This window comes from Varroa destructor, unplaced genomic scaffold (genome assembly GCF_002443255.2).
Source record: "Varroa destructor unplaced genomic scaffold, Vdes_3.0 BEIS01000004.1, whole genome shotgun sequence".
NCBI lineage: Eukaryota > Metazoa > Arthropoda > Arachnida > Mesostigmata > Varroidae > Varroa > Varroa destructor.
Genome location: NW_019211457.1, coordinates 41,517,324 through 41,536,214, shown reverse-complemented (window position 1 = coordinate 41,536,214; position 18,891 = coordinate 41,517,324). Strand labels below are relative to the sequence as shown.

The following is an 18,891-nucleotide window of genomic DNA, read 5'->3' as shown; positions in this document are numbered from 1 at the left end:
CAGTTGCTGAAAATTGATTGTGTCGTATGATGCATATATAGCTGATAAGATTTAGTAAATAGGGAAATCAGCGGAAAAAAAAAACGATAAAAAAGAATTGCAGATCACTCGAAAAGTGATTCAAGACAGGCTGCAACGATGAAGAGATAACGATTGCTAACTTAATGCCATAGAGTCGTAGGGGGCGCCGCCTGCTTTCCCTCAAACGATTCTATTGTAACACATAACTAACCCAATGGAAGTCTTTATAAAAAAAAAAAAATTATTTTTGTGATTTCCCAGGCTTCTAAAAGCTTAGTCTAAACTCTCCATTTCCATAAATTTCAATCGTCCAGACAATAACGTGTGCTATTGAAGATCAGAACGATGTATGTGAAGTACTTTTGTGCGTTTATTAGCAAATATGATCATCAACAATATCAAGCTTTGTCACAAATTACGGAGATGCTACGAAATTGGCCTTAAAACAGGATCACACATGGAAATCTTCCTTGAGTAAGCTTCAACTGGCTTACATGATCATAATATGTGTGCAAGTATAATACGACTAGTCGATCCGAAGGCCGATTAATCTTAAAAACAAAGTTATTACACGGCCAAATGAACATTGATTTAGGCATCCCTACGGTAGCTCGCCGACGCGTCATGTTTTGTCGAAACGTTCAACACGGAAATCGACCCTTGTTTCAGATGGGGAACAACAACCGCTACGTGCCTTCAGCAAATCGGCCGTTGCGTTAGATAGTTCTGTGTTTGACTTTGGGAAATGTGGGTATGCTGAGCCGTGGACGCACAAAAGACGCAAAAACTCTTAGGAACACGATTGTAATGCACCAAAAAGCGCTAGCGCGAAAGATTTGACGCGAAAATAGTCGTCACTCTGTTTGGAACATCGCAAAGTTTGCGTTCTCCTCGTTCGAATCAGAATGAAATAACAACCCATCGCAGAAACCGGCGGTGACTAAAGGGGTTCACCCTGAAGACGAGCCTCATTTCCTTTTACCCGTAATGCAGTCCTACTTTGGACATGCAATGATCTTGAGGGATGATGAGTCCGGCGGCACTTGTTAAGCTGTTGAGTTGTTCGCCATTTGCCGCGGTCTTGCCAACAGGATCAGTTATAGCCGTAAAAATGCCGACGCACCCCAGGCGCCGGCCTCCACCCGTCCAATTTCAGTGGCAGCCAAGGCATCTCTGGCCGATCTTGTTGTAACGGCGAACAGCTGAACTAGCTGCTACTCTAAGGCGCCGCCACGGTCGCAGCTACAGACAAGAGCTCTCCTGCTTAGCGCGTGTTGCTCCATAGGCGTGGTGCTATGCTCGTGAAGCTTGAGAATGGAAACAAAGGCGACAGCGAACACCTTACCACATTTGCAGCGTAAGTCACGCTCCTTGACCTCCTTGTCTCCCCCTACGCCGTGTTCCTTGCTTTTCTATATACCATGACGATAAACAGCCTGAAAATTTTCAGCTGCCATAGTTACTGCTGCCATCGGACCTCAGATTTAAGTGCGCGACGCCACTTTACCCGCTACTACGTGTGGTGGATCACACGTAGTAGCGCGTAAACTAACGTAAAGTGCCCTCATCTGTGCTGACCTGTGCAGATACGAGCCCAAACCATGCTAGACGCCTACAAGAGCTTCTCGCGAAATCGGTAACGGCCTCGGCAGGCGCGAGCACCGCGCGCAGTTCAAGATCGTGGTCACCAGTCGTCCATAGCTCGACTGCTTGTGGAGGCGCCCGAGCCGTTCGGTTATTCGTTCAGAAGCGGCAATGGTAGCAGCAGTAGCTGCAAAAGCGATTGCCTCCGCTGATGGTGGTCTACAGCGCTGGATCCACCAGTGTAGTCGGTGGTTATAGTAACTGCCGTTGCCGTCGTCCAATAACCGGAGAGAACCAGCAGAAGTTAGCAGCAAAGACGGTGTTTGCAACAGAAGCTGCAGTTCTCGACGAAGATGATAAAAATGACCAAGCTGAGTTCACAACGATTGCCCGTGGCTGGTTGTGTGCTTGTTAGTCATTAGAATCAGAGGAGATAGCGCGAATGAGCACCGAAGAATAAAACGCTACGTAAAGCGATGCGCATCGATCCATGACCGTTGCCAACCCCCACTCTAGATGGCTTCCACCGCGGCTAATGCTGTGCTCTTGGCATTACGAAGCACCGCTAGTTCAACTGCCGTAGCACTACTGGCCCAACTACGGCAAGTGCTATGATTTTACTCTACTCATCCCTCGGTTTCATGAGATAACTTTAGGGAGCACCAGTAGCAGGGCGCGCATGGCAAAAGTCGAAAGAATCGGGATGATGGGCCGCTATCGCTGCCACTGCCGAGGTGTTTTTGTTGTTGTCGTTAGCCGCAGAAGGACCCCCTCATCATCTTATCTCTCCAAGCGTTCGGTTGGCGTTGGTGCGCTGCTTGTTTAGACGATTTGGACGTTTTCTTACGCGACACGTCGGAGGGAGCGGCAACGGCAGGAGCAACATCAGTTCTCCCGGACGGTTTCACCACTCCGCGGCCGCGACTACCGCTGCTTTTTGGATGGCGGCTCGGACGGCGGGGGTTGACGGGAAACAGATGGAATAGGATGCCGTCGCTCTAGGACACACTGGCCAGATCCGACATGGTAAAGCATCATCGTTATTGCTAGAAATAGCCGCTGGGCCACCGATGAGACCAGGACAAGCACCAAAATCAGCAGCAGTGGCATTAGCAGGCGAAATACTCTAAAGACCAGCCTCAACTACTGCTGCTACTACAGATTGTGAGTGGAGCAATTACCCACAGCGGCTCCGTGGACTAGTGCATTATCTGCAGACGTCACAAACATGCAGCTAGCAAGCAATGCAATGACGATGATGATGCCAGGGACAAGCTCCTTCATATCTGCCGATCTATGCTCGTCTTCAGTCTGTTTTTTTGGATTAGACAGGTTCCTCGCGCTGTTTCTCACTCGTCTATGTCAGTTTCCTTTACTTTTGCTTTGTATTTTTCTCTGCTCCTCCTCGCCACCCTCTCGGCTTTTTCGGGTGTCAATCGTGAATCTTCAGACAGGGATTCTACGGCAAGAGTCGACCAGCCTATGAAGACCTGTATCTATCCCCCTATATTTACTGCTAACGTTGCCAAAGTCTGTTACATTCAACATCCTGCATATATCTTCGTTTAACACGGAGACGCACAAGTTCACGCTTACAAAAACACCGATGCGCTTCTGTATAGCTTCTGCCGTTTGACGCGCTATTTGAGCGTATGATGTGACTGTTCATCATAGCAATGGCTATGCGCGTTACCATCAGTCCGTCATTGCAATCCCACTTAGTTTCAGCTACGACAGGCGCATTTTAGCAATATTGAAGCACTTAGCAGTTAAGTATTTGTCTAATACATACATACTCATATGAACGGGTCTAGCCGACCCCCGTACAGGATTGACAAAAAGACCCTGCGTGATGAAACATTAATAGCAATAGCAATAATTCTCTATTTTTCTTTCTTTCTCGCAGGAACAAATACCAATATTACCTGATAAGGTTGCTGTTTACAGGGTATCGTATAGTTCAATAGATAAGCTACTGGCTTTTTTAAATCAATCAAGCGGGAAATACTACATTGGAGTATACGCAATACACTGTTAAATGAATAAGCTACAATGTGCCTCGAAGGTCTGCTTCATATTATCATTTTAGATCGTTTCAAATTCAGTGGATATCTTCATAATGTCCTCAGTGATAGAGTCCTCAATATACGGTATGCACAAGGGCCATATGTTCACAAACCCATTTTTACTTCCAGTTATACAGCAACCCCAATATGCCGCAAACTAGGTGCGATATAGTTATATTCAATACAGTAAAACTATATTTGATATATGGAGTTATCTAACATATATTGACCCATTTCAAGCTTCGTAAATGATTGAAACCTTTAACGTTGTCATACTTTTTTCCTCATTCAGACACGAAACCCTCATCCAAATGAACGCATTTGTGATTACTGATTTCATGCATTGAATCAATGGCATCATTATGTAGCGCCCACTGGAACTATTCATTTCATCGGTTGAAGTCGTCAATGCCTGAATTATTGAGCTGGATGATTTCCTGGCTTCACTTCACGGATCGCACAGCTGAAGTCTGTGTTCGATCGGAAAACGCACATCCGACATGCCATGACGCCGTGCAATCTCAATGGCGGTACAATTGTTCGGATGCCCTCGTCGGCCAATGGCATGAGTGCATCGGTCTTATGACCACCTACACGATTCACGGCAAAACTTATGGGACTCAAATAGTAGTGAAAGAACGCAGCATTGCTACGTGCTTGAGTCTATAGCCGTCCATTGCCGATGAACGATACGCGACGATCAGCCGGACTGATTTGGTTTCTTTGGTTGGCCTCTAAACACGGATGGGCAAGTGTGTGCGGGTATTCGCCAATCAACAGTCGATGACGTGGTCAGAACGAAAGTGATGTGAAATCAGCCGCGACAACGTCGTTCCTATTATTGCGTTACTGATGTTTTTCGAAGCACAATTGTGTGTCCTTTTTCTATTACAGGAAAACATTTTGGGCTATTTCATCAACATGGCGCTTTACGACCTCTCACGCTCATCCTGTGTCTTTTAACTCTTCGTTGTCTAGTTTCATTCCGATAACGATCTGTCCTTTTTGCATGCATAGGGCCCAGCATCCTCTCGTGGCTAGAAGGTACAGCGGCCAAGCCACAGATCCCATGCTTCAACGCGTAGCTAGCTGGCTTCCCTTAACTGCCCCGTGTTCATAGAGACGCTGAAGTGCAGTGGTTGCTGTTATCTCACATATACAATATATTTTTGTAACTATAACAATCTAAACCATCCCGTCCTGATTTCAATATATTCACATCACAATTGGTTAATTCACGCTTGCTGAAGTTATATATGTAGCACATATCTGGCTACAATATTGTGCTACTGCTTTTGGATGTGGCCATGACGTTAGCATCAGTCTTACGATCCTTCAGTGGGCCTCTTCCACATAAACGTATACAGGGTTCAAGAAATGTTTCATAAAACAATATTGGAAGCAGGTTTCAACGAAAATAGGTAGACCGCCTAACTACAAACCGTGCGTCTGTTCTCATCCTCTATCACTTTTCAATGGTGTTTAACTTGATCCCGATTGGTATACTGTCGAAAACCTCTCTTCCTTTCCATCTACCTAAAATGCGGACACGTGGCTTTGTCCATAGATATAGAATAACAATATTTACGATCAAGACATATACTAAGTGGACGGCCTCGCGCTGATTCCACCATCCGAAGATTTAAGTAGAATTACGTACGGCTCGATAATGGCTTTTCAAGTTCAGCAATGCTGGATATGTAGGTACATCAGTAGAACACTTTTATGGCACAGGCGGGGGAGCCTCCTAGGCCATTCGTTTCTATTGGACTATCGACTAGTCCTTCGGCAATCCTGAGGACTTCGTTTGCCACAAAGGTCAACTTTTATATGCGTATGTGTCTGCGTGTGAATGTGCGTATTGCATATAAAGCAGGCGATTTTCAAATTTTTTGACCTTAAATCCGTATTATGACGCTGGATATATTCATAAAAATACGAAATTAATAATGGTCCAATCTTCATCTCGATCTAACTCTGAGTAAGGCCTCCCAGGATCACAGGCAAATGCTTAGAAGTGTTTGATATCGTACCTTATGTTCTACATCTGAAATCTAATTATACAGACGTACCTCGCGTTCCCTTAATCAATGGTAAATTCATTAATATCGCGTGTATGATTCAACGCACCTTTGAAGACAGTGCCATCGTACACTCCGGCGCGACCGAACGCAAAAATAATACCCCAATTGTTAGTAGATAATCAGAACTAGCAGTAGCGAACGATAAATAAAATAGTTTTAATAATTTATTAAGAAGAAACACTACGAATGCACGTAGGTAAAGCTCCACAGCTACAGCAAATAAGTTTACCTTAAGTTACGGAATACTACTTACTAGAAGCCTGAAATTTCAGAAGCGTTCATTTATAGTCGGCTCTTGAGATGGCCTAACATCAATGAAGAAAGCTTCAATTGTCGAATCTATCATTGCATGGCAGGCGTGCAACAAGTCACATAAAGCAGTACGTCAGAGGCTAGACGCTATAGTCCGCTATGAAACCTAGGTAGAGCAGAACTATCCAAAATTTTTTAAGCGGTATCGACATTCGGAAGCGACCCTGACTAGCCATTATCGAAACTTTACAGCCTTTTGTAACTTTGTCTGTTGTTGGCAGAGTACTCTAGTCTACAGACGTGCCGCTAGTACATGTGTATATGTAGTTAAATAAGCCTGCTTAAGGTAGCATGCTTAAGAGAATTGCTCCGAATCCAACAAGATCAACAGCATTAGTCACAACAGCAAATATAGCGAGCGTCGTGGGGAGCAGTAAGCGGCTGCGGATTTGCGCTGTTCACGAACATACATACATACATACATACGTCGAGTGGCATACAATTTTAAATACTTATTTAATTTTTGCTTAGTTGAGCTTTTTCGTGTCGATGACAGGTGCCTTAAGTTGTTTCGCGATGTCCGCAGACGGCTCATTGTATGCTTCATTGTACAAGCTTTGCTTCTGCCGTCACTCCTACTGTCACTATGACTATTGTCATTAGATTTTTTGGAGAGCTAAGATGAAACCGTTCCTTATATTTTCAGTCCTAAGTCCTATCATCAGAAGGCCGCCGACCAGCAAACCGAGAGGTGACAATAATGATGACAAGACAGTGACCAAAAAGGCAGAAATGGCAGCGATACATGTAGGATAAACTTAGGTATAAAGATATAGACAGACAGCTTTAACTTTAAACAAACGCAGTAATAACACAGAGCGAATGCGAGATATTGCATTTCAATGCGATATTGTTTGAGCGTGTGCTTTCTATTCGTCGCTAGATGAAGTATTCAAGCATCCACACGATGAGAAAATGAAAAGTGCTGATGATGTTTGTGTTTATTGTAGTCATCCTAGTAGCTGGTAGCACCTTGCGCTCCTTTGTGTCCTGCTGTGGATGAAGTGGACAAAGGATGGAGGAGTCTTTGCTCCGAGTCTAGCTCATCCTTGGACTTATCGTTGTCGACGGTAATGCGTGTACTCCAATGCATTTTTTACTGCTACCAAAAAATCTTTGTCATTGCTGTAACATATTTATGTATATTGCATCTTTGTGCTACCGTGCAACTTTAGGAACGACCAAAATATGTATTATTATCTCACGCATAAATGTAGAGCATACGAAAGGAGCTCTAGCGCGCCAAAAATGTGTGGGAGACCTCGCCGTGCCCCCATAGCGCACTCTAGCTGTTGGCATTCTTTGTCGCTGGTCGTGAACCACTAGAATCACACAGGGGTGTAACAGGGTACCTCCACGAGGGTACGTCTGCTAGCACTCTGCTTGTCAACCGGCAACTAGGCGACCGTAAAGGGGTAGTGCTTTGGTGAATAGCTCGGCAGATAGACAGAAAGCGCAGGGCATAAAAACGCTCGGCCACACGAAGAGGACCCATCCAGGTTTAAGCCTCCAGATGGTGGAGGTCCCTGATGAAATTTTCGACGAAAATGCTTAATTGTACAGCGTATCGTTTATCTTTGCCGTTGGCTGCGACCTGGATAGTTGTATTCAAATAAGCTTGCCTATCTGTTGATTGCTAGTACAATAGCTACAATTAGTAACATTAGAAATAACCAGTTATATATTACGGTGCTGGCACTGCAACGGAAGTGTAAGTTGGCTTTTTTTTTCGATTCGATTTAATAGTTAGATTTAAAAAAAAACAAAGAATAACTTACTTGCACTTACGGCGCAGCTACCCCTGGCCAGCGTGAAGAGCATTACACACCTGCAACAACAACAGATGTTCTAATGAAATATAGATGATTAGCTATTAAAGTCTTGAAGTTCCCGCCAATCGATTTAGTTCTCGACTATGGTACGCACTAGGTGCTACGCTATTAGGACAACAAAGCTTCATAGTAATAATGGACACACTTCTAAATGCCTAGTGCTATTTCCAGGATGAACGTCTTCTAGGCCGAACGTATATGGATCAATAGCATATTCAACTTTCAACTTGTGTACATTATAAAATAACGTAAATATCGATATACTAATTCGGTTGTTAATCGTAATTAACAGAATTATTGAGATTGCATAGCGAATCCTGCCGTTACCAGGAGCGGCAGACAAAAGGAACGTGAGCAAGAATCTTTCAGGGCATACACTCGCCCACACGACATAATACCCATACAGCTCTGTACATGTATCTCGCATTAAAAACGACACTAAAATAGAATAACCGAAAAACAATAAGGTCGCTGGGTCATCGTATCGTATTCGATCAGTTTGATAGACCCAGCCAGAAGACGCGATCTTCGTTGGTAGTAATCGTTCGTGATTCGTTACATAAGCTGGGTGGCCACATTGCCGCAAACAGATGATACCTTGACTTGGGGAACCGTGTATGACTCAGCTACAATCAGTTTGGTGTGGCTGTTCAAAACGATTGGTGTCACAAGGGACGATAGCATTGCTCGTGATGTTAAATAGCAGCAGTGGCATTCAGTGGGAGACGCTGAGATGTCGAAAAGGGGCAAATTTTACGCGTACAGGTAATATCACGCGTTGTGAGCGTTCTTGCTTCGTAACGATGTGTTTGTCGTAAATCAACAGAAGCAAGATCCATGTCGTGGTATATTTGTCAAAATGTTGTCCGTTAATTCGTATAACGTTCGTTTCACACCCCCGTGTTGTAATCGGTTAGCGTAACGCTTATTAGTAAAGTCGTCGTCATGAATTTCATCTTTGCATAAATGTTTGGTGATGCTACGGTATATGTACAGGAAAAAGTAGAGATGATACTACGATACCATATGCATCTATGACTTAGTTGACGTTCTCGGAGCGAACCGCGACTGAAGCAAACCCATGTTCACTACGCAGGCCAACTCTGATCCGCGCTGTGCTTTCGTACCAAAGGAGCCCTAGTTTCGATAGCTGAGCCTGAAAAACGTCATGGGTGATGCGACGATAATTGCAAGGCCATTTTAGATTCTAAATGAACTTTAAGAGCGGTAATTAGGCGGGGCGGTTAAGGTAATTAAGGACAAAACGCTACGAAGAGACTCCTTTGCAAACAGACCAGTAGTATAATTTCTATATTCGTCTGCTTACACGCTCCTAGTGCAGGCTTAAATTTATCGTCCTTCGTCCGCTATATGACACACGACAGTCCCGAGTGTTCTGTCATGAGGTGCCCAATAATCTTACTACACTTTACAGTGTTCCCCAAATAAATCGATAAATCGAGAGAAAGATAAAAACAACAGCAAGGGTTTACAATGATGAACAAATGCTCTAATCCTATGCTGGGGTTGCAAAATTAGAAAATGAACTCCCTTTCTTTCTATATAAAGGGGCCAATCCGCAGAGCAGTGCCACCCCCCTTTGAACTGCCTGTGTAGGGAGTTCATAGTGTCGTTTTGAAGGGAGAAAGAGGTTTTTGAAAACTGGGCCTAGTCGACGTAGACGAAGATAGCCAAAACCCGGAGCTCTCGTAGAGCCTCCCGCTCAGACTGGGAACAGACGCGTCTAGACGGCATCCTCTGAACAACTGAAGTAGAGAATAGACAGAGAGAGAGAAAGCTCGGGTTGGTGCAGCGATTCCTCTACTTAGAGGCAAAAACTCTCCGGGAGGGGTTTTTCGTAGAGCAACTGTTGGGGTGCGGGGGTAGCTACAGGCAATAGGCCATCGAAAAGCATCGTGACAGCGTCCACACACAGTCAGTTCTGGGGGTCAGCGTGCTGAGAGTGCTGTTCCTATCCACGTTGTTTAACAGGACTGGCCGATAGCGCAAAAATGTCCACGCACATTCAGGGCGCTGAAACACAGACACACACACACACACACACACACACACACACACATACACACACACACAGCATAGGTATGTCGGCGATTTCGGCAATAGCAGGCCACAATCTAAAGTAGACACACCGCAGCCAGTTGCTCGGGGGTTTCTAGTATGCAAGTGCATATGCACGAAAAAAAGCGTGCGTCATCAAAGTCGAGGGGATGTTCGGGAGATAGGGGTCTTTGCGGACGTTTTTGCATCAGCGTTGTGTACACGCGTCTGTCTGAGCAGAACGGGTGAGGAAGCTTTGGAGGTTGTTAGCTGTTGGGTGTATCATGGGGTGGAGAGCGACAGGGAGGCGGGAAGGCGTCTGAAAGACTTCGTCTGCGACGCTCTTAGTTGAAATCCTCTGGCGAACTCTTGATAATGTTGCTTTTCTCGTGGGTACATCTGGCGCATCTGAAGGCGATAGAATATGCTGACAAAAGCCTCCTGTCCACTATGCTAGCGTCTGGCGTCTATCGCTTACTCTTTACCCCGCTTCGACACAGTGCGCTAGAAACGGCGCCGCTCGTCGACCAGCACTACAGCTATCGTCTATGTTGTTTGCTCCTATTCGTGCTACGATTCAAGATGGATACAGCGGATAATGGTCACCAATCGTGCCCATACAAACACAGGGGCGACGAACGGACAACCCCTTCAATGGCTATTTTACCTTCAACTACAAACCCTTCAATACTCAGTTTTGTTTCAAGATACACAGACGCGCACTATCAAATCGATCACGTTTGAGTCGACCGATCAAACGTCAAATACCTTCAACCTAATATATAACGAAGTTTGTCTAAGCAACGCATACATTATTGATATAATATCAACGCTTGTAACAGTTCGGTATCAGTAAGTTGTCATGGCTAACACGGAGAGTCGTTTCATGTTCAGCTGCCTATTTCATTAATGTCTAACGCCTCAAATACATGCTCGGCTATAAAAAAAAAAAAAAATGGACAAATCGTGTCAAATTCATGATTTGGCCAACATACATACCGCTACTGTGTCTTGGCTGGGGCTGTGTCATTCGTTGACTGACGATTACGTTATCCATTCCGATTTAACTTTGTATTCTTTAAGTCGGCGTGAACACGTACCTGACCCCATGAGAGTATTGTAATCTCAGCTATCTCGCACCGTATCGGCTTTGAGTAGATCTTACCACACACAGTTAACAGAAATCTATCAAGATCAACAGTGGTCATTGTCTCAAATTAGCCCGCCTCGTATCCATGTCACCGCCACTGTAGCAGTTACGTCAAATCGCAAGAACTAACGTATTTTTGTAAGCGAGGCAACATAAAGTAGTAAGTCATCAAGCGCCGACCACGATTCATCATCAGGTAACTGTTATATTAATTAAGTACCTAAATAATCAGTAACACTAGGGCAAAATATCAATTTGCACCACTACCGATAGCGACAGTAGATGTTGCTCGTGCGTCATGTAGATTATTACGCTCCAAATCGGCCATACACAAAGAAGCCACCCTATAACTGATTATAACTTCATAGGATATTTGCTTCGTGGCCCACACCATGGCGGCTAGAACGATAATCAGTACCAGTATCGTGTTTTACTGACAGTCGTTACGGATCGCTTTGTATTATTCCTATCGTATATGCTGAAGAAGAAGAAAGTGTAAAAAAGGGGGGTGAGCAAGTGGCAGATTGTCACCGATGTTGGAAAATGTTCGTGCTTTTCCGGCGAAGGCATACGCGAACTCGAACGTTTCACTAACGACGCAACTAATTATCTGGTCGACAAAGCGACACTACAACGCATCGAAAAGTAGTTGCACTGAATATTCTAGCCATAGCTTACCTACCTATTATGCTTCTAATGCCCCTATTATCCATTTTCCTGTTCACCAGGCCTCGTTTGCTGTTCTGACAGTTTCCACTGACGCAATCTAGTTGCGTGAACGTGCTGCTCCTGATGTTTACCGATTAATTACGCGTCCAGTAACAAACCGACAGCTTCATAAAACAAACGAAAGGACAAGAGAAAAAATCGAAGTCTACGAGACAGATCTACTCATATATATATATATATATGTTATCTATGAACGAGGATCTTAATCGTTATTATCCTGACTTGCGGTGTCCGCCGCCGCCGCCGCCGCCGTCTGGTGGCGCTCAGTAGTGGTGACGGCGCTGCGTATGATTTTTTACAAAGGCCGGGTCTATGACTACCAATAAAATCGTTGTCACCGGTTCTAAAATATCTGTTGTATGGACGCAACCAGACATCTCAGAACGGTGCCTCGCAACGTTAGTATATCCTTCGCGCAATGAACCTAAATGCATGCAAGAACATAGGCGCGGTTTTCGCAGTGCAGTGATTCGCAGATTTTATCTCATAGAAACTAGACCGAAATTATCCTTCTGGACCGCTGTAAGACAAGAAGGGCTAGGCGAAGATACGAAAGGATCATCGTTGCTTGTAGTTCATCATAATCATAGATGCTCGCGGGGGCAAATGACCCTCGAAGTAGTCCGCGTTGCATACAGTATGGGTATTTTGTTTTTTTTGTGTCCGATAGTTAACGGAAATGAGGTTAACGGAGATAGGGCTCTTCTGGGAGGTTAACGTTGAAAGAATTAGATACTAACAGTCTATCAAAAAGCCAATTTGTCACCAGTCACCTAATACACGAATGGGTATCTAAGATACTGCCTCGTGTCCGTTAAGATCTAAGCAAAGCCATCTGCTCCAGATGACGCCCATCACCGTTTTGTCAGCTGTTCATGTTCACCTCGTTGATTTTCCTGATGTACATTTTTAAGTCGGAGAACATCAACAGCGACCTAGCGCAACAGAATCGTTGACGTTCGTCATTAGCGAAACTCTGTAAACTATCGTAAACTTAAACTATCGTAAACTTGTTCTATCGATACTGATTCAACGTTACGGATAATTGAAGCCGCTAGTCAATCCGATGTACGTACGCCGTTGCGGTACTATGAGCAACTCGAGTACAAGTTATGATCTGGCACTTCTTCCTTTCATTGCGACTATCATTTCTCTCATCATGAGGATCACTTACGGACACGCGGTAGTATATCCAAGTCACAAACGAAGGAATGTCTTCATCACTGAAGACTAAGTCGATACATGTTCGACTCTATTAGAGCATTTGACAGTTTCCATATTTGTACCTCCTACGAATATGCTAGACAAACTCAGTCATACGGGTCGGACAAGAAATTCTAACTAATTAGTTTGACCGCTATTTGATTTCGAGAGTTTATCTAGCTGCAATATCTTTTCATGTGCTATATGGAAAATTTCTACAGCTTTTTGACAAGCAAAAATATTAAATTTGTTGCTTTTTACAAATACACACGTGCCCGCGACAGGTTCGCGGATGACGCATTTAGAGACACGTTCTGGTCTAGGTCCGGCGAGACCGGACGTAAAGCTTGAAATACAGGGGGGGTGCACCAGCTTATCAATATGTTCTACGTTTATATGTAATCTCTGTTGGGGCTCAACAGCAAAACAAATGAGGTTTTAAAGTGCCAATTTAGGTCAGCCTATGGAACTAGGGGCTCGTTTACGTAGGGGTTTTGGTTTTTACGATCTTAAGCTAATAATAAAAAGAGTAACGCTTCAATCTTAGCCATAAAACAGGAAGCAATGCTCGAACGACGCCAAACATTAAAAGCGAATCACTTATACGATCTCGCGTACTATACCACTAAATTATACACGTTTGGTAACCTATTTACTAGTTATAGTTGATATTTATGCGAACACTAAAATATATATATCAGTATGTACCATTTTCAGATTATGGAGGATACCAACAAACCAATCAACTTTCGAGGCCTGAGAGTCTCAGAATTCCTTCTCTTCGTCCGAGTACAAAGAGGAACACGATCAACGAGATCACATTAGTGAATATATCAGGGTCGTACGACGTCTACTGGGTACACATCCCCACTTTGTTTCGTTGTGTACATATCGTTAACAAACGCGTTCAGAACCGCGAACAGCAGGTCAGCGTATACAAATAGTGTACCATTGAATCCGAAACAAATGTGGCTCATCTGAGTGCTGAACACCTTGAAGTTCTTGGGGGTGAGGCAGGTGCGACGCAGACGTCGCAGGTTGGCCGCGCAAAATCGCCGCCTGTCAGCTCCCGGCAGGAGATTGAAGTCGAGAAAGCGGCAACAAAAACAGCAGCAATAGGAAGCAACCACTACCCCGTGATCAGAGTCAGCGGAAGCAGAAGACGATTATGGGATGCAGTGTACCGCGCACGCCCGGCCCAGCAATAATAGTGGCGAGCGTTTAAAAGAAACGACGGACAAGTATCAGGCCTCTTATCCACATTATTAGAAGTCTGTGCAACTACGCGACGGAGATAGTTTCAAGGCATAATTTGGAGCACTTCGTACGACCGGACTCGGTCTGGCTTTAATCCATGGGGCTTCAGGTCGCGTGTCACCTGCCTTTGCTATTGATCAATGACTGAACCCAGAAGACAACGACGACGAGCGTGGTGCAGGCAGAACGTTTTTGCTACGAGAATACAGCTACACATAATAATTTGACTAGCGCAGAACGCGATTCACAGAGCGATTTCAGGACAGCGGCTTTACTTCGCGTCTCTGTCATTGCTCCCATGCCATTCGACTTTTTAGTGTTGGCCAACAAATGGCCAGTTCTATGCCAAGCGGCCGGCCCTAGCTAGTAACCTATTACTCAATCTTACCTTTGGACGAGCTTTAACTGTTTTAAAGACTTTTCTGCCAGTGTGCCCGTAAGTGAATTCCCAGTAGACTTTTCGAACGGATCAAACCTGGCTCCTTAATTTCAGTAAAGGATCATGACTGTATCATGCCAAAGGCAGCCAGCCAAAGCAAAGAAAGATTAGAACTAAAGAAGATATAGTACCTCGTCAACGGGGAATGCTAAAGTTATTCTGTTGCCAACTTCTGTTACTTCGATCATGTGTTTACATTAATTAACAGCTGAACAAAATTATAATTCCCCATTTGATAGTGTTACACTCGAATGTCATAGTGTGATCTGGCTTTCTTGATCCTAACGATGATTTGTCGATGTAAAAGATAGCATCGAACAAACCATAGAGCATATTTACATTGAGGGTGTATACTCGTTTGTTCGCATATCTTTGTGTACGTATGCGCGTGCATTTCCATGTAGACGAGGCAGTAACGATTTGCTGCCTTCGCACGATTATGACACATTACAAGGTCAAGGCGTGTGTCTGCGCGTACGAAGACAACACGATGAAGGAAGTGTCCCGCCGTCGCTGGCGTTACCGCTGACGCCTGTGCCAAGCGCATGTCAACGAAAATTTACACATGGGGAGTGTACATATCTATAGTTTTTGACTACTGGTAGCAAATGTAACTAAGCGAAATTCTCGCCGACTGCATAAATATATATATATATATATGCAGCCGGGCGTCGAAGCTGTCGTAAGATAGCCTAACAATTTAAGTACGGCTTTCCAATATGGTATGAACGTTGATTTTCATATACGCAAATCACGTAATCATCACTTGACGCGTACGGGTCTGGACAAGTAATCAGAACATTGAGGGTCTAGACGCCATAGCGTAGTAAAGCCTTTCTTTGCTATATATACAGGAGAGGTTTTTTATTGTAAATGCTATGCGTTGCAAAATGGTGACGTCGCAAGTCCAAGTTAAAATAGTCAACGGGCCATAGCTTCTAGTGCAAATTTTCTGCCCTGCACGGCTGTTCGTGATCCGCTGTCTTTGGCTAATTGCGCAATAAGCATGACCTATCTGGGTCGCTTCAAAAAATAGCATAGCTCTGTTGTAATCTCTCGTCATTTTTTCATACGCATATATATATATATATATTAGATAGGCACACGTTGAACTATACTAGTGTCGTACGATTGCCATTATAGTACGACTACTTTTGTATGTAGTAATTCTATTATATGACGCTTCATATATAAATACAGTCTTCTTTGTTTTCTTCGATCGTTTCGTTGCTATCTTCTTCGTTTAACAAAAACAACGACGAAAAGGACCGAGAGAGCACATGAAGACGCGACGATGGATGAGTCGCGCACATCTCGTGGTGTCGCTTACGTTGCCGTCGACAGCTGTTGCAGTATAAAACTGTTTGAGCCGCGACGCGCTCGGCAGGTCGCGTCTGGCTGCGGCCAATGCCAAATTTCACATTATCTTAGCGCTAACAATCGGTGGTGAATGGTAACAGCAGCGATAATCATAGCGGTTTTGTTTTGGCTAAAGCAGATATTGTACGACGCTTTACCAGTATTGAGAAAATAGCCTGTCGGCGTCGCTGATATTTTTACGTATGAATTCACTGTTCTTTATACTGTGATGACAATGATGCTGCTGTTACTTGTTTTTTTTTTTCTTGTTCTGTTTATAATTGCTATCGGTGCTAGATTCAAGCTATAGAACTGAATTTACGATCAAAACCACGGGGATAATGTTTGAGGGATGTCGATTCTTGGTGTTGCTGTTGCACCCCCTGCTTTCTTGGGACTGTTCTGTTCTATGTAGTTGCTACTTGCTACTGCTCCGTTACAATGCTGTTGTTGTCGGCATCGCAGTCGACCAGCCAACTGTGAAGGGTGGGGCACTGCTTCCTGCTGCCAGCCAATGCTGTCAGCTGACCAACCAACCAACCAACATCATTATCAGTCATATCAATGGGCTTTAGTATTGTTGACGCAGCAGAGCTTTTAAAGTCATATTTGCCGCGGTAACAGACCCAGCTGCTTGAGCAGCTGGTACCACCGTCCGCTGCCAGAACAAACTGCTGCCACCTTGGAAGTTCCGGCACTGACCTTGATCAAGGACGGGCGGGTGTAGCAGAAATCGGTTACAGAATGCGACCGCCACTACGTTGAACTGCGTCTATTCTATGTAGTTCAAACTGCCTTAGAAGCTGCAGTGAAGCTGCTGCTACTACAATCAGTGTAGGTGGGGGCTGATCGACTTACTTTTGTTAGATTTCTAGCAGCTTGCCTACCATCTTTATACGTAACATCGACAAGAAACAACACCCCCTCCCCCACTCCCCCAGGTTTGCTTGAATATTTTTTTCGCTGATACTTGGGTGTCAGTCGCGCCTCAAAAGGCCTCAGCTCTAAAAAATCTTCGAACACCGCCACGGAGGCCGTGAGGTATGCACGCACGCACGCACGGACGCTCGATCTTGCGGCTCCGCAGTCCTTATGTGCCGCTGTAGCACTACGTCCTTCGTTTACTTCTGCGGGACTAGTTTCTTGTACAGCGCTTACTATGACGCTGCGACGTTGAGGACGCCCCTACTCGCTGCTGACGACGTGGGTAGTAATCCTCCAAATGTCAACAACGCAACTACGATTTCTTTTCGAGCTGCCGTAGATCGCACAAACAGCTCTAGCTAAGACTGATACGCTAACAGTTCATATTCCGCTAAAGAGCTATCGTAGTCGTCTCTGCCTCGTCATTCATGAAGCTATTCATTCTATTCATCTGCAAGACATTGATTCAGGGCAGGAACAGATGTACGGACATCACTGGATTATCAGGTGACGATGATGGGGCTCGGATGGATGAGCAGAAATAGACAGAGAGACAGACATACAGGAAAACAAATAGAAGTACTATTACTATGTATAACATAAAAAAAATAAAAAAAAAACCTCATATGGAGTAGAGGGCGAAACAGCGATAGAGGGAACTGTCTGACAAATAAGATTCTCTATCGCTATATCAATAACAAAGGCAGCAACAGCAGAGACAAACGTAATCTTCGATATACCATAGTACTTAATATGCATGCTACCGACTAGCTAAGACACTTGGGCTAAAAACGCAATTAGAATGGAATAACACATAACATAAACTGCTATATTACTGATAATTCCATTTGTCCATGTATCCCATTTGTATTTTATGCCCAGCTTTTTGTTCTGAACACAGAGAACACGGTATCGCCTAAACTTCGGCCAAGAAGCCACTGTCGTTTTTATTGTCCATGAGGTGACCTTGTACACTACTTCCGACTTTATTTGGTTTTTAGGAGGGTTCGGGCCAAGGCCTATTTATGCCAAATGACTGCATTCATTCGTTTGTGATTCAACTTTAGAAGAAGGTAGATAAGCCACAGATCATAAGTGCATCTATTTTAGAGTTTTACTCAACTTCGCCTGGAGGTGCAAATGTCACTGTTCTTCGTGATATTGGTTATCAGTCCTACGAGATATTATGTTACAGATATCGTCAGCCAACGTAAACTCTGAGCTTATTTTGATTAGCCACTGCGTAGCGGATCTTTTAAAGCAGAACCACGTTTTTGGCGGCGTTGAGTGTTCACAGGTTCTCTGGTGGCCAAACGATCCGTGACATAACACACACAATAGTATTTGCTTCTAATCAACGACTTCGAAGTAGTCTCACATGAGCCGTATAAGTCTTGGAGACTTAAGAACATGTCCAAGGCAAGAAATGCTGTACTTTTCAAGCACATTTAGTACTTTCAATGTTGAGACAGACAAATATTGCTGGGCACGTTTTGGTTAGCAAGACAGTAAGAATGAATTCAGTCTAACGGTCACGTAAGTCGAGTTACTTCTCTTCTAAAAAATTCACACGGCTCAATGTTGACGAGCTGAATCATACGTACAGTCTACTTTTGTAAGTTCTCGGTAAGTTCCTTGTTCGTCGTTAGGCTTTAATAATGATGGTTGTTGCTTATCTTTGTGAGGGCGGCCTACGACCTGACCCTTCCGTCCTGTGCAACGCCTAAAAGTCAATGGTGAAAATCGGTAAAGTCGCCGGCCCTCAAACGAGACCGGCTGTCTCCAGCATCTCCTGCCTCACATCGAGATTTGGTCACCGGGGGGCACTACGCCGATCGAAGCACGCTTCACTGGCTGGAATTTGTTTCAACTG

General features: G+C 44.4%; 1 protein-coding gene across 8 annotated transcripts in view; it reads right to left on the bottom strand.

The window, feature by feature from the left end:
- LOC111249179 (nuclear receptor subfamily 2 group C member 2-like) overlaps positions 1-18,891 on the bottom strand; it is a 121,993-nt gene that overhangs the window by 57,003 nt on the left and 46,099 nt on the right. For 6 of the 8 annotated variants that reach the window (XM_086988322.1, XM_022802717.2, XM_022802718.2 and 3 more), the window contains one exon: positions 7,846-7,895. The exons of 1 other annotated variant lie outside the window; for it this stretch is intronic. The gene's annotated coding sequence lies outside the window, so the exon portion shown is untranslated. Of the gene's footprint in view, positions 1-7,845; positions 7,896-8,922; positions 9,115-18,891 lie in introns of those variants that run through there. One more of the 8 variants, XM_022802722.2, reaches the window with a different exon arrangement.